The following is a 16,039-nucleotide window of genomic DNA, read 5'->3' on the forward strand; positions in this document are numbered from 1 at the left end:
CAAATTTACTGTAGAAAAATGAAAACAATGGTGTGTTACCATTTCTAGATTCCATGATCCATAGACAAGGAAACAAGTTTAAGTTTAGCATATACAGGAAACCCACCAATGTATGCTCATATATCCATTATTACTCATCTCAACATGATCAGTACACCTGCACCCTGAGCCACCGACTCTCGCTCCACTTACAAGAAGGTGGAATCAAACATCATCATGAACAAAAGCATGGAACGAGACTAACGAGGGAGATTATAATGAATAACATCAAAATCATTACTAGTTGTAGTGATCGCAGGAGACTACAGAGATTAGAAGCCATTCACATAAGAGAGGAAGCCACTGTCATCAACATCCAGACAAACATGACCACAGCCTTATAGCTCTTTGATGGCCCGCCAATAGGACGTAGAGCTGATAATGCCATGTCAAATTCCCGATTGCTCAGATGTGATTAATTACTGTGTTGTTACAAACATTCCATTATACAAAGGAATGTAAAGGTATCCATACAGCAGTGGACCACTGGGTCACTTCGAGGCTGATGGTGATAGTGGAAGATATCAGGAACTCACACATTAGTGTAGTGGAAGATATCAGGAACTCACACATTAGTGTAGTGGAAGATATCAGGAACTCACACATTAGTGTAGTGGAAGATATTAGGAACTCACACATTAGTGTAGTGGAAGATATCAGGAACTCACACATTAGTGTAGTGGAAGATATCAGGAACTCACACATTAGTGTAGTGGAAGATATCAGGAACTCACACATTAGTGTAGTGGAAGATATCAGGAACTCACACATTAGTGTAGTGGAAGATATCAGGAACTCACACATTAGTGTAGTGGAAGATATCAGGAACTCACACATTAGTGTAGTGGAAGATATCAGGAACTCACACATTAGTGTAGTGGAAGATATTAGGAACTCACACATTAGTGTAGTGGAAGATATCAGGAACTCACACATTAGTGTAGTGGAAGATATCAGGAACTCACACATTAGTGTAGTGGAAGATATCAGGAACTCACACATTAGTGTAGTGGAAGATATCAGGAACTCACACATTAGTGTAGTGGAAGATATCAGGAACTCACACATTAGTGTAGTGGAAGATATCAGGAACTCACACATTAGTGTAGTGGAAGATATCAGGAACTCACACATTAGTGTAGTGGAAGATATCAGGAACTCACACATTAGTGTAGTGGAAGACATACAGATAATCTAAAGATAAACCTGTATATTGTCAGTGTGACTAATGATGAGTCGCAAATAATGTTAGTCTTGAACTTGAAGGGAAATATTTATCAAGTTTATTGTGAAACGTATCTATAATGCTGCTTCCAACCACTCTAACTGGTACATTATTCCATGTTAACAATCATATTGAAGATAAAATACTTCACCTCATCTGAGGTCAAACGTTTGCCCACCAGTTTGCGTTCATTACTACGAGTGACATCAGATGTGACGTCATTAGTAGATAGATATCTATACCTCATAGTGATTTTTGTTGGTAATACAGACAGTTAGTTTCGCTCTATTTCCAATGAACGTAACTTTAAAGTAAAGTACTCATGGTAAAAAGTATCTTCCCGGATGTGTCCGATGAATTTAGAAATGATCAATACGACTCGTGTTATCTGGGTAGGGTTGGTGAGTGTGAATGTGGACATGTTTCCTCATGATTATGGCAACTCATCTTTATTGTTAACTCCAACGAAATATGAAATCAATATAACATTTATTATGTCCTTGAGTATGTTGTAGCAAGCGTTCGGATCGCACTTGTCACAAGTTATGGTTTCACTTCCACTACACCAATCTATAGTCACAAGACATTTTATCGATAAACCCCTAAGGATGGAGGAACAGCTGAGTTGAGTGTGGGACTGACTTCGGCAGCCAGGATTCGAACCTGTGCGCTCGACCCTGGGCGGCCCGTGGATGGGTCATGGTAAGGAAGTTTATTGATTTGTATAGAAAACAAATATCATGTAGGTAATTACTGATGAAATTCTGGCTTATATAGACAGATAGATCAAAAGATTTAAAAATACAGAAGATAGACAATTGTGGCGATCAACTTATCTCTTTCGTCCATCTTTCTTTGAAATGATCTACTTTGTAACAGAAATATTATTGTCCTCACCGAGTAACGTGTATATTTGTGTGACAGATTGGATACGACTCGTGTGAGAATAATAATATTGGTCAAGATTAGTGTCTTATATTTCATTAGATTACAGATTACGGGATATTATCAACCAGCAAAACAGCTTTTGTTTTGTTGGTAAAATCGCTAAATCTGTAAATAAAGCGAGCAGAAGGTAGGAAATATGAGGCTCTAACTTACCTGGTCACGTCAACTTCTTGTGTTATTTACGTAAAAGAAATTAAACTTTTAATGAATTGTTACATTACCTTCTACTGTTGTCATGTTGGAGGTGTTACCGGGTTATCCCACCTGTCATGTTGGAGGTGTTACCGGGTTATCCCACCGATCATGTTGGAGGTGTTACCGGGTTATCCCACCTGTCATGTTGGAGGTGTTACCGGGTTATCCCACCGATCATGTTGGAGGTGTTACCGGGTTATCCCACCTGTCATATTGCAGGTGTTACCGGGTTATCCATTACTATGAGTGAAATCAGACTAATGTGTTCTTAAATAGCTTGTTTGATCAAGATTATGGAAAGGTTTGATCATTTTCAATACTTGTATCAAATCATCTTTAACATTCTCTTTTTTAAGCTATATATATCTAAGTCGTTTAGCCGGCTCTCATAGGATTTGTTGATGAGTGTGGGAATCATCTTGGTAACTGGCTGGCCTCTGTACTCCCCAGTCTGTCTAGGACTAAGTACGTAAGTACGTAGCTGCTTCGTGCAATAGTTTGTGTTTGGATGGTGGAGCTTAATATGAGTTCCCCATAAAGACTGGACGTTAAGGACACTTTCATAAAAGTAAGACATTTAATAGTGATATCTTTCTCGTAACTTATTCATTTACTTTAGTGCATCTTATACGAAAAGGTTCATTATAAGAACATTAAATTGAGCCATCAACATTCACTATGACCCAGGGAACATCTGTAGCGATCCAATAATTTGATCCAATCGTTTTTGTTGTGTATTGTTGTGCGATGACGGTATTTCAGATGTTGTAGTGCTAGTAGAACACTGGCTGGGTTATGAGGCTCAGTAAGATGTCTGATGTATCTGTCGTCAGACATACGTACATGAGAGGCATTTGTGAGTGTTGCTGTTATGTTAACCTTCACCTCAACATACTGGCCGGGAAGGAGAGTGGAGGTTTGTCATAAAGAATGCAGTGGTGAATGAACCACTATTGACGACTATAATAATCCTGATCTATTTTCGAGCAATGAGTCTATGGGAAAAGGTCGTCTTCCCAACCTTGTATGTAAATATAGAGTGTTTGTGTACATATGTTTGTTACTGTTTATTGATATAGTTAAAACTCAGACAAAGAGAGAGAGAGAGAGAGAGAGAGAGAGAGAGAGAGAGAGAGAGAGAGAGAGAGAGAGAGAGAGAGAGAGAGAGAGAGAGAGAGAGAGAGAGAGAGAGACTATCTCTACCTACCTACATACGAGTACCCACCACGATATACTGCCAAAATGGCGGGGCTAAGACTGAGCGCTCACCACACATGCCGCTTCTTTGATGTAAATGTTTGTATTTCCTGCCCAACAGACAGACAAACATATAGACAGACAGACAGAGCGAGATTACTAGAAGGATAGATTGTTAATATGATTTATTCTACATCTTTTCATCTTCCTTTTTGATAATGATAATGACATAGTTAAGAAAACGTCGGAGACTTAATGTTCTCTGACCCAGGAATGTGTCTTTATTCTTCATATCTGGACTCACACTGGACGATGATCATAATAAAGATGTACAAATCTTTCGTCACACTCCAGACACATATGGTTAGATATAACAAGAGAGTATAACGCTTCGTAAGGTTGTAGTATATCCAGGGTATGATTTAACTGGAGGAAATCACACACCTTGATATTGTCAGAGACAAATGATGATTCTTGTTTTGTTCTCATGATGTTATGGAGACGTAGAGCGTATCCACGAGGCCCTAGCTATCTACCATCCACCAGTGGCTTGTCCTCACAACATGAGAGGTGATGGTAAGTCCATCATGGAACACTTGCTCTCACAACACCGGACGGGAGGATAAGCCCGACCAAACAACTTACAACATCAGACAGAGAGGAGAGTGTCTCCAGACACACTTGCTGCCTCCTAACCATTAGTGTCTTACTCTCACAACATCAGACAGAGAGGAGAGTGTCTCCAGCCACACTTGCTGCCTCCTAACCATTAGTGTCTTACTCTCACAACATCAGACAGAGAGGAGAGTGTCTCCAAACACACTTGCTGCCTCCTAACCATTAGTGTCTTACTCTCACAACACCAGACAGAGAGAGAGTGTCTCCAGACACACTTGCTGCCTCCTAACCATTTGTGTCTTACTCTCACAACATCAGACAGAGAGGAGAGTGTTTCCAGACACACTTACTGCCTCCAAACCATTAGTATCTTACTCTCACAACATCAGACAGAGAGGAGAGTGTATCCAGCCACACTTGCTGCCTCCTAACCATTAGTGTCTTACTCTCACAACATCAGACAGAGAGTGAGTGTCTCCAGACACACTTGCTGCCTCCTAACCATTTGTGTCTTACTCTCACAACATCAGACAGAGAGGAGAGTGTTTCCAGACACACTTACTGCCTCCTAACCATTAGTATCTTACTCTCACAACATCAGACAGAGAGGAGAGTGTCTCCAGCCACACTTGCTGCCTCCTAACCATTAGTGTCTTACTCTCACAACATCAGACAGAGAGGAGAGTGTCTCCAGCCACACTTGCTGCCTCCTAACCATTAGTGTCTTACTCTCACAACATCAGACAGAGAGGAGAGTGTCTCCAGCCACACTTGCTGCCTCCTAACCATTAGTGTCTTACTCTCACAACATCAGACAGAGAGGATGTTATGCCTCTTATCTAACCTGACACATCAGCCGGGGTCTCAGGACGTTGATAAGGTCATGGTCGGATCCCCTTATGTATCTATCATGTGACCTCAGGTGAGTTATTGAACGTTATCGCTGATAATACAGCGTTGTTAGGGGTACATGATGGTGATTATTAACCTCGCTTAGACACACACATACACACGTACAAGGTTGTATATAAGCCCGGCTGGCTCAGTCGGTAGAGCACGAGACTCTTAATCTCGGGGTCGTGGGTTCGAGCCCCACGTTGGGCGGTAACAGTTTTCTATGATGTAACATGAAACAGCCTCTGAACATACCATCCACAGCTCGTCTAGATCAACCAATCTACCATGGTTCCATGAACTGTTTAAACAGTTTAAGCGAAGAGAGAAAGACTGACAGAGAGAGGTAAAGAGAGAGATTACCAAAGATTATATATGCACAACAGGTAACACAGACCTAATTACCTTCCACGAGCTAAGAAAATAGCTTTGCCATTCAGCAGGGCCAGCGCGTACTGCTTAACCAAGCCGAGAGCGCCAAACTTTTTCCGTTGCTTCTCGGCAAGTAGTGCGTGCTGAGCAGTTACCAACTTAGCGCTTTTGGCGATAGATCTAGCACCTAAATTTCGTATTTAGCACCTTAGCTCCTTTTCGGGCGTTTTATCTCGTATCTAGCGCCAAATTTAGTGTTATTTCAATATATGAAGAAATTCAAACATCAATCAAAATATGTTAATGTTATTTAGTAAGTTTATTCTAAACCTATTAAGATAACAAGGAAAGCAATACAAATATTGCACGTATTTCATTTTCATCGAATCGAACAGGTTCAGTTTGGGTGTATTCTACGGGCTCCTCCTCCTCAAGTGCCCCGTTCAGCTCAGGTTCAGTCGGACTCTGGGTGGCGACAGAACTATCCGTGGGCCGTGAAGGACAGTAACACTGGTTGTGTGTGTGTGTGTGTGTGTGTGTGTGTGTGTGTGTGCAGACCATTACATTTAACGAACACAACAATGAGTGAGAAATATATTCAACATTTTAAAGCAGAGTGGTTGAAAGACCCTAAATATGAAAAGTTAAGAGAAATAGAAGGGATGACACAAAATGTATTTGCAAGTACTGCCATCGTCCATCGCCTGCCAAACTTAGTGACACTGAAAGACACAACAACACAGCTAAACACAAGACAGCTGAAGAGTCATTCAGCACTCAAAGACAAACCACAATTCCGTTTGAAAAAGTGATTGATGACGCACGAGAGACTGAAGGAAATGTGTCACTGTTCACTGCAGAACATTGTACATTACGTGTTGTTCATCGTGTCAGCTATCATCGTGTTGTTCATCATCTCAGTAAGCTATGTAAAGCAGGATTTGCAGACAGTAAAGGATGCAAGGATTTCAAGTTAAAAAGGTGGAAGTGTAGTGCAGTTGTGTGCAATGTGATGCCCCGCATTTCAACAGACTTAAAAAGTGATATAGACAATCAGAAGTTTGGCTTCTTAACTGATGAAAGTAATGACATTACGGTAACGAAACTATTGGGTATCGCTGTCCAGTTCTACTTTGAAAGTAAGAATAAGATTGTAATGACTTTCCTGGACCTTGTTGAGCTGACTGACTGTAATGCTAATAGGATATGTGATGCCATCAAGAAGTCCTTGAAAAATAATGGATTGGAGTTACAAAACCTTATTGCAATTAGCCCCGACAATGCTTTTGTGATGACAGGTGTTAACAGTGGAGTGTATGATACACTCAGGTTAGAAGTTCCTCATCTGATCCTGATCAAGCGTGTGTCATTCTCTACTGCTAGTTGTCTCATGCTGCAGCAGAGTGTCTCCCTAGGAACCTGGATTTTATCATCAGAGAAACCTATGATTGGTTCTTCCACTCTGCCAGTGATGGTCAAGCTCCAATGAAATTTATACAGCTAAGCCAGCCTCGATGGCTGTCAATTAAATCAGCAGTTGTCATAATACTGCAGCAGTGGGTTGAACTTAAGACCCACTTTGAAATGGCAAGAAATGATGAAAGGTGTTACACATCTCAGAACCTCTATGATATGTTTTGTGACAAGAGAAACTATGCCTTCCTGATATTCCTGAAGCATAGTCTTGGAGAAGTCCAGTGCGTAAATGAGAAATTTGAAGCTGAGGTACAGGATCCAAGCAAACTGCTAAGTGACCTTATTCAACTTATTGATTCCATAACTTCCAAGGTCCTCATCCCAGGCAGAAATTAAAGGACCCACATCTGTACCTGAGGAACGAGTTTGAAAATGAGATGGCACAATGTAAGCTTCCTGATGAAAAGGATATCCGAGGAAGATATATACAGTTTGTAGTGGAGTTGGTGAAACAGCTTCGTCAACGTTTGCCAGATAATGTCCAAGTGTTAACAGTCAGTGTCATCACTGAGTACAAGTGAATGTCTGCAACCCATAAAGCCTGGGATATTAGAATTAGCAAAGATGTTTACTGGTAACGAAAAATTCTCACGCATTGAGCTCCAGTTGAGGAAGCTTCATCATGTATTGTGGAAGCAGAACACTGGCGCCCTAGCACTCTGGGCTGAAATAGCCTCGTACAAGGATGCAACAGGAGGAAATCGGTAACCTCTCTGAGCTGGCTTTGAATGTGCTGGTATTGTCTCACTCCAACGCTGATGTTGAGCGAATCCTTACTTATATCAACATCGTGAAGTCAAAGCTTCGAAATAGACTGAGTATCAAAAGCTTAAATGCAATACTAACTATCAAGTATGGACTAATATGAAATGGAAACTGTTGTTATGATTATAAACTGCCTTAGGAAGTACTGAAAAACACTGGGTTATTGAAAAGATACGAGTTATCACAACCACAACCTGGACCCTCACATAGACCACCACAACCCTAGGTCACCGAGGACGAAGAGACTGTGGATTGGTAATCAGCAGATCTGAGATAATGGTGAGTATTTTAGTGTTAAAGCAGTCAGTTGTACCTGTCATTTATCAGTTGCCACGTCAAAGAGCAGAGATAATTCGAAGAGCGTTTTTCGCTGTCATTTTAGCAAGTTTAGTGCTTTCTTAGAGTTATTCGGGAATGGAAGTAGTGCCATATAAAATTTTGAGCTAGCAACTCTGGTGCTAAGAAGGTTTCAGTAGCTCAGGACGAGTGCTCGAACTGTTCTGGTTATCCGATGTGTTTTATCTTTATCACGAAGTGGGACAGAAAGAAATACCTAACTTGATGAATATGAGAAGTTTCCTGGGCTCTGGGCTCCCCAACATGGCTCGTACTACACCATTACCGTCAAGTATGATCGCTGGGTTAGCACTGCAAAGGTTATTGTATGCGTTACCCCGGAAGAAGCGGAGAAGAAACATGAAAAGTTTACTTGACAGCTTCAGAAGAGAAGGGTAAGCTATGTCACTAATTAACTATCAAAAGTTAAAATTGATGACATTATATGATCAATGATAACCATAGATGAATTAGTTATCATATCATATACAGACTATTTCCATAATCCTCTTTCTTCAGGCACACAGAAAGTGTGTACGTTGAGATGGTTTGCTTCCAAGCACAAGGCGTTTCTGATGGACAGGGATGAACCCAGAAGTAAGTAACTGAAAACAAACATTTTGAAATATCTATTTCCTTAGAAGAAAATATGTATGAGTAAAAAGTACTGTAAAGTATTTACAAAATATATAAAGTATGATGTTACTGCTATCATTTCCTCTTCAATTTTACTATATCTGTCTCTGACACTTTCACATCAATATTTCGTAACGTACAAAGTAAAATCATTACGAGTCTCGTTCACCAACATTACTGTGTTACGTTCCTGGTGGGGTGGAAGGATGACATGTCAGTATTGCTTCCCAATCTCCAGAAGGAAAATTACCATCCTCGTCTTCATGGTCACAAGTTCCACGTGGTGTGTAAACATTTCTGAAACTTTGATTTTTACTGAGAAAGTTTTCTAGACAACAGTGTGTGCCTTTTTTGGCCGTAAATTGTAAGTGTTCTGAGAAATCCAAATATGAAGACGAAATTCCAAAGACCATTTCTACTATTCTTCTTGCGCGTCTGAGGCGCAAATTAAATACTCTTTCATTTGTTCTCGTCTCCTGGTTCCCCGAATGAAGCTTCATTGTGCAGTTTAGTAGAAGAAATGCTTCGTCGGCTACAAAAAGCGTATGTCACCGCTCTAGCCTCGCCGGCTAGCAGTAAGTCTTGCTGCAGGCCTTGCCTTCCATCTAATTACTTCTTATGAAGCAAAGTGTCAAAAAGTCACTGCTATAGTGAGATGGTCTTCAGTGATGCTATGTGTGCCGTCCATAGCACCAAAACAATGAAGGAGTTGGCACTATTCTTGGAATTCGGTCGATATGTGTGGCCTCTCCTCTGGCCTTGATGGAACCTTAAAAAAATAGAAAATTGAAATATATATATATATATATATATATATATATATATATATATATATATATATATATATATATATATATATATATATATCTTTTTCTTTCATACTATTCGCCATTTCCCGCATTAGCGAGGTAGCGTTAAGAACAGAGGACTGGGCCTTAGAGGGAATATCCTCACCTGGCCCCCTTCTCTGTTCCTTCTTTTGGAAAAAAAAAAAAAAAAAAAACTATTCGCCATTTCCCGCATTAGCGAGGTAGCGTTAAGAACAGAGGACTGGGCCTTTGAGGGAATACCCTCACCTGGCCCAATTCTCTGTTACTTCTTTTGGAAAATTAAAAAAAAACGAGAGGGGAGGATTTCCAGCCCCCCGCTCCCTCCCCTTTTAGTCGCCTTCTACGACACGCAGGGAGTACGTGGGAAGTATTCTTTATCCCCTATCCCCAGGGAAAATATATATACATATATTATATATATATATATATATATATATATATATATATATATATATATATATATATATATATATATATATATATATATATATTATATATATATTATTACATATATATATATCATATATGTATATATATTATATATTATATATTATATATTATATATATATATATATATATATATATATATATATATATATATATATATATATATATATATATATATATATATATATATATATATATATATGTATATATATATATATATATATATATATATATATATATATAATATATATATATATATTATATATCGCTACCTCGCAAACGCGGGAGACAGCGGCAAAAAGAAACAAAAAGAAATATGTATTATATATATATATATATATATATATATATATATATATATATATATATATATATATATATATATATATATATATATATAAAACATATTTCTGTTTTTCTTTCTTTGTCTTAATGGCCGATGTTCGAGCAACCATTACTTCTGAAATGGTGTTGGTCAAGAAGGACGAATATTCTGCATGTAATCTAATTTATTGAATTCATGCCATTGGATTTTACTTATTTTAGACCTCCTTCTTGAACTGCATGTTACACGACGAAAATGCGTTCTGGTTTATTATTGTCATGAAGGAAGTTAAACAGCAGCAAAATATAGAAAGATTATCATTAGATGATTGCAGTTAGAAAGTGACAGATGTAATGTAGCAAGAAGTAGTCACAAAACAGTGAGTTGGTGACATGTTTCATATATTTGTAATACAACTCTGAAGTTAGTTCGTAGATCCTTAAGGAGAATGAATGGTAGACAAATGATGAGGGAAGGTGCAAAAACGGGGCTAGGTATTTCAATCCAAACTTGATTTCTTTTGTTCGCTGCTTCGACATTGATCTCAGGACATATTAATGGCTGATATTTACATGATGCAGAAAAAATTAGATGAAGGACGATAGACAAAGAGATAGAAGGTTGAATAAATAGGTAAACTGATAGATGTAGGTGCAATCAGAGTTGCCTATGATTTCGTTCACAGCGAAGAGATGATAAATGGGCGAGGCTATAACCATCGTCTGTGATTATTGTAAATGACTAATAATGATTAATTTTTATTGCTTTTGTGCGACTGCTGTTAGCCTTTGAGGGTTAATGTTCCCTCAAAGTTGCCCGGACCCTACCACTAGGAGGTCAGCAGTTCGACTTAGGGTCCATTTGTGCCATGTTTATGGCCCCCAACAGAATGGATGTATTTTTCTTATTTTTCTTTTTCATCCCTATGGATGGGACTCATAAATGTTAGGAAGTTTTCCTAACGATTTGATCCTCTATGGTAACCACTTCATTCGTACAATAGTTTGTCAATAATGTGCAACTGAATGAAAACTTTTGCCATAGGAAATGTCTTCTGAGGACTGGGTATAACAGGGTCGACTGCTGGAGGAGGAGCGGCTCTCCAATCTCAGCGATAAGAACCTAAGGTTCAAGGAATTTCAGGGATGAATGTTGGTGGTGTGGACTTTAATCTTCAACACGGCCGCTTCAGCTTTAGGGTCGGCTGCTGCTGCAGGTGCTGCTGATCCTCCAGTCGCAGCGACGGACACATCAGGGTCTTCATCGACGACCAGTACGAGTACGTCGGGATCCACCAGGCCTGATTCATCCCCATAGAAGTAGGGGATCAAGGTCACCAATTCAGTGGTAGGCATCACTTTGCCCCGTTGTTTGGTGGGAGCCAAAGAAACATTGATGCGGATGGCGGCTGTTCCTGTGTCAACTACACCAGTTTCCTCGCTGGGTCCGCCTTCGCACAGGTCATCATCATCTTGATGCCGAGTCTGGATCTTCACCACTACTCTCTCGTACACGGATTCGATATCCAGACGTGATCTCTTCCTGGAAGGCCTTTGGCATTGTGGAAGGCACCGCTTTCCTCCCTGGGCCAGGCCCTCACTGCCGGACAACCAGGCAATTCTGGTGTAGGCGTACTCCTGGTGGCGGCCGTTGCGTCCTCCAAGTCTGCGATCTGCCTTGATGCCCCACCGTCCCAGTGTTCTCCCGACGTTCAGGACGGCAGCTTTCTCGTACCCGAAGCCTTCGCAGAATTCACAGTATCGCAAATATAGCTCAGTTCGGCTTATACAATCTTTAACAGCCCCGGTTTGCTGGATGTGAGCCTCGAAAAATTCAAGGAAGGATTCCTTGCCAGGGTACCGATGGGCAGCGCGGACGTGAGTCATTTCTGCGATCTGGTGAGATGAGTGATTTACTTGACGAAGTAAACTTTCATAGACCAGCACTTGCAAAAATATAGTGAAGCCACACAAAAATATAGTCGACTCTTGTTTCCTCATTGATCTGATATCCTAGATGATACATTAACATAGTGAAGTTGAAGCACTAGTGTAACGAAGTTGAAACATCAATATAGTGATGATGGCAGGTTACGGCAGAGGGTGTACACTAGGCAGAATTGCCTCTTGTGGAGAGTGTAATGTAGCTTGTAGTGGAAATATAATGGTGTGTGTGTGTGTGTGTGTGTGTGTGTGTGTGTGTGTGATACAAAGCCTATATAAGAAAGACAGGAAAGCAGGAGTACTCTCACGTGAGCAATGGCTGCTTAATTATGCGAGTTGTCAACAGCTGGTGGTACTAATTACCCTTGCGCTGTCTAGCTGTCTGTTTGTTGACGAAAACTTTACAGCGAGTTTTCAGTTTGAAAAAAGGAAAAAGAAAATAATCCAAAACTTGTTTTTCATGATTTTCCCAAGGATAAAGTATTGTACGCACGACTTCAGACAACTATGAACAATAACATATATAGGTAACATTAAACACAATGTTAGGGACCAAATCAATTGGACGGTTTCATCAACAATCATGCCACATCAACCAGGACATATTTCATTCTTTAACATTAAAGCAACATATTTACATACATATCCTGTAATTGGTCCTCGTAAGCCTAATGATCCTGATGAAGTGAGTATGCAGATAAGAGATGATGGGAAATACTCTAACAATAATGAGCTTGAAAACAAAGTTAATTAGAATAAGTGACTCGTCAATAAGTAAGCTCAAGAATATTTTTTTCTTTAATTACAAAACTGTAGGTATTAGAGAAATATGGTATGTACTTCTTGATATCTAAAAGATTCGCCTTTGTCTTTGTTGAGTTTGTAGAAAAATGTAGTTGTTTGTTATCTACTTGTCTTAGATTTATCCCATCCTACGTTTATATTTATGAATGTCTTACCAATTCCATCACAGCAATACCCCTTACGTCTCTTTGTCCTGTGGAAATGTGTGTAAAATGTGATGTGTGGGAGTAGTTTTCCTCCTCTTGTATATCACACATAGATAACATCTTTTTCTGCTCATAATCATATATCTGATTAATCTCAGGTGAGTTCTAAGTACCGAATCACAGACACCATTATCTCTCACCGTCATGTTCACTACAGAGAGAGACACCATTATCTCTCAGCATCATGTTCACTACAGAGAGAGACACCATTATCTCTCACCGTCATGTTCACTACAGAGAGAGATACCATTATCTCTCACCATCATTAAGTTCTGGCCTGCAAGTAACAGAGAACTGCTACTCAGGACCACCTGGCCATTGTTTGTTTGTGCCAACATTTCCATCTATCGATCGCCAATATACCCAGTCTGTCCCATCTATCGATCACTATAACCAATCTGTCCCATCTATTTATTTTCATTATACACTGTCTGTCCCCATCTATCGATCTTCACTATAACCTGTCTGTCCCCATCTATCGATCTTCACTATACCCTGTCTGTCCCATCTATCGATCTTCACTATACCCTGTCTGTCCTATCTATCGATCTTCACTATACCCTGTCTGTCCCATCAATCAATTCATTATAATGTGTGTCCCGTCTACACATCTTCACTATACCCTCTGTCCCATCTATGGATCTTCACTATACCCAGCACACAGCCTGTCCCATCTATGGATCTTCACTATACCCTGTCTGTCCTATCATTCAATTCATTATAATGTGTTCCATCTACACATCTTCACTATACCATCTGTCCCATCTATGGATCTTCACTATACCCAGTCTGTCCCATCTATGGATCTTCACTATACCCTGTCTGTCCCATCAATCAATTCATTATAATGTGTGTCCCATCTACACATCTTCACTATGCCCTGTCTGTCCCATCCATGGATCTTCACTATACACTGTCTGTCTTATCTACGAATCTTCACTGTACCCTGTCAGTCCCATGTATGCATCTTCACTACACCCTGTCTCTCCCATCTATGGATATTCACTATACACTGTCTGTCCCATCTATGGATATTCACTATACCCTGTCTGTCCCATCTATCAATTTCAATGTACCCAGTCTGTCCCATCTATGGATATTAACTATATCCTGTATGTCCCATCTGTCGATCTTCACTATATCCAGTCTGTCCCATCCACCTGTACCCCTGGTCACCATGTAACAACCATTAACCTACCTACAATATTTTAGATGGTCTCTACATTTAAAATCGCCGAAGTCGACTATGCTTTTGTTTATATGTGGGATATTAGAGCATGGGGGTACCTTACTATATTTTTCCATATCAATATACTCACTATATTTGTGGACGTACAAGGATAACCGAGGTTACTTGGTAAAGTGCACAACGTAATCTTAGTATCTTCAACATGGAAGTTTTGGCAAAAAGCTCAGTTGTGGAGGTGGTCGAGCAGCAGCAGGTGCTCTGGGTCGCCCTCCTTGACCAGGCCTACCTGCCTTTCCACGATGAGGATGATTTGCTGGACCGTCCACCACACGAGACCCGACTCCCACATATAGATGAGTTGAGCTGCGATGATGACGACATACATGTCATCGTGCCCACCAACGAGCAGTTGCAAGGGGTTCTCAAAACCGTCCTGCAGCAGTATACCATCAGGGTCGTCAACGTTCCATACAAAATCTCAAGGTCGAACGTCTGGGAATTCTTCAAGCAGTTCGGCGACATCGTTCGCTTCGACATGCAGTCCTACACGACCTACGAGAACCACCGCGGGATTGCCGTCATCCAGTACTCCTGCTATGTCTCCTACAAGAAGGCACTTCTTGCCGACATGACACCACTCTCCGTCAACGGTCGCTGTGCAAAAGTGAAACCTCACCGTCCCACTGATGCTGCTGACCAAGTGACCTCGCCCGCTCAAGTGGCACTGCAGCCCACACTTCCTACCAGACCCACCATCCATGAGGAAATGCAGCCCACTCCAATTGTCAGGCCCACCTTCAGGGAGACATGGCAGGTCTCAAGACCTGTCAGGCCCACCATTCAAGACCGACTTGGTCCCCCAACACACGTCAGGCCCACCATTCAAGACCGACTTGGTCCCCCAACACATGTCAGGCCCAGCGTTCTAGACCGACTGGGACCAATAACACATGACATGTCCTACGTTACAGACCGACTGCACTCCGCACCACGTACGGGCGTTAAAAGGCGTGTCGAGATGACACACGCTCCCCGTGCCAAAAGATTCAGTTGGTGAGGAACCTGAGTTCTTTGTTCCTGCTGGTGCTGCAGGAGAACACGGCCCTAGAGTGGACACTGGAGGTGTGTTTGTGTTTGTGTTTGGGTTATCAGTGAGGAACCAACACCAAGACAACTTTATTTCGCCTTGCCAAGGATTACGTTAATCTGGCGGAAGTCTGGCTTTCTCCCGGTAGTGGATGACACATGATATCTACGTAGGGATGTTGAAAAACAAAGAAAGAAAAAAAATGGAAACATCATCCCGCCCAAGAAAAAAAAATAACTAAATTTACGGGGATAATTTCCTTCGTCATCAAAGAAAAAATGAAACTCTTCCGATGCTACCGTGCCTTCCATAAAGCAACCCTCAAAGAAATCACTTTCTACACAATGCCCAAGGATTCGGTTAGCCAATCTTCATATGACTGGGGCTATTGTTCCCTCTGATTGATTCATTTTTCAAGATTAAGGAAAGTTATAATAAAAATATTGTATTGAGTTTCTCCGTTGGCGTCAGGGTAAACACCCATCCCCCCCGAAGCTTGGTTACCTT

General features: G+C 40.7%; 1 non-coding gene and 1 pseudogene across 1 annotated transcript; both read left to right on the forward strand.

Annotated features, from left to right (window-relative positions):
- Positions 1–16,039, forward strand: part of LOC139762283 (uncharacterized) — an 85,992-nt pseudogene that overhangs the window by 25,858 nt on the left and 44,095 nt on the right.
- On the forward strand, positions 5,254–5,326 carry TRNAK-CUU (transfer RNA lysine (anticodon CUU)). Its single transcript has one exon. It is a non-coding gene; the product is annotated as a tRNA-Lys (tRNA).

This window comes from Panulirus ornatus, chromosome 43, assembly GCF_036320965.1.
Source record: "Panulirus ornatus isolate Po-2019 chromosome 43, ASM3632096v1, whole genome shotgun sequence".
Classification (NCBI taxonomy): Eukaryota; Metazoa; Arthropoda; class Malacostraca; order Decapoda; family Palinuridae; genus Panulirus; species Panulirus ornatus.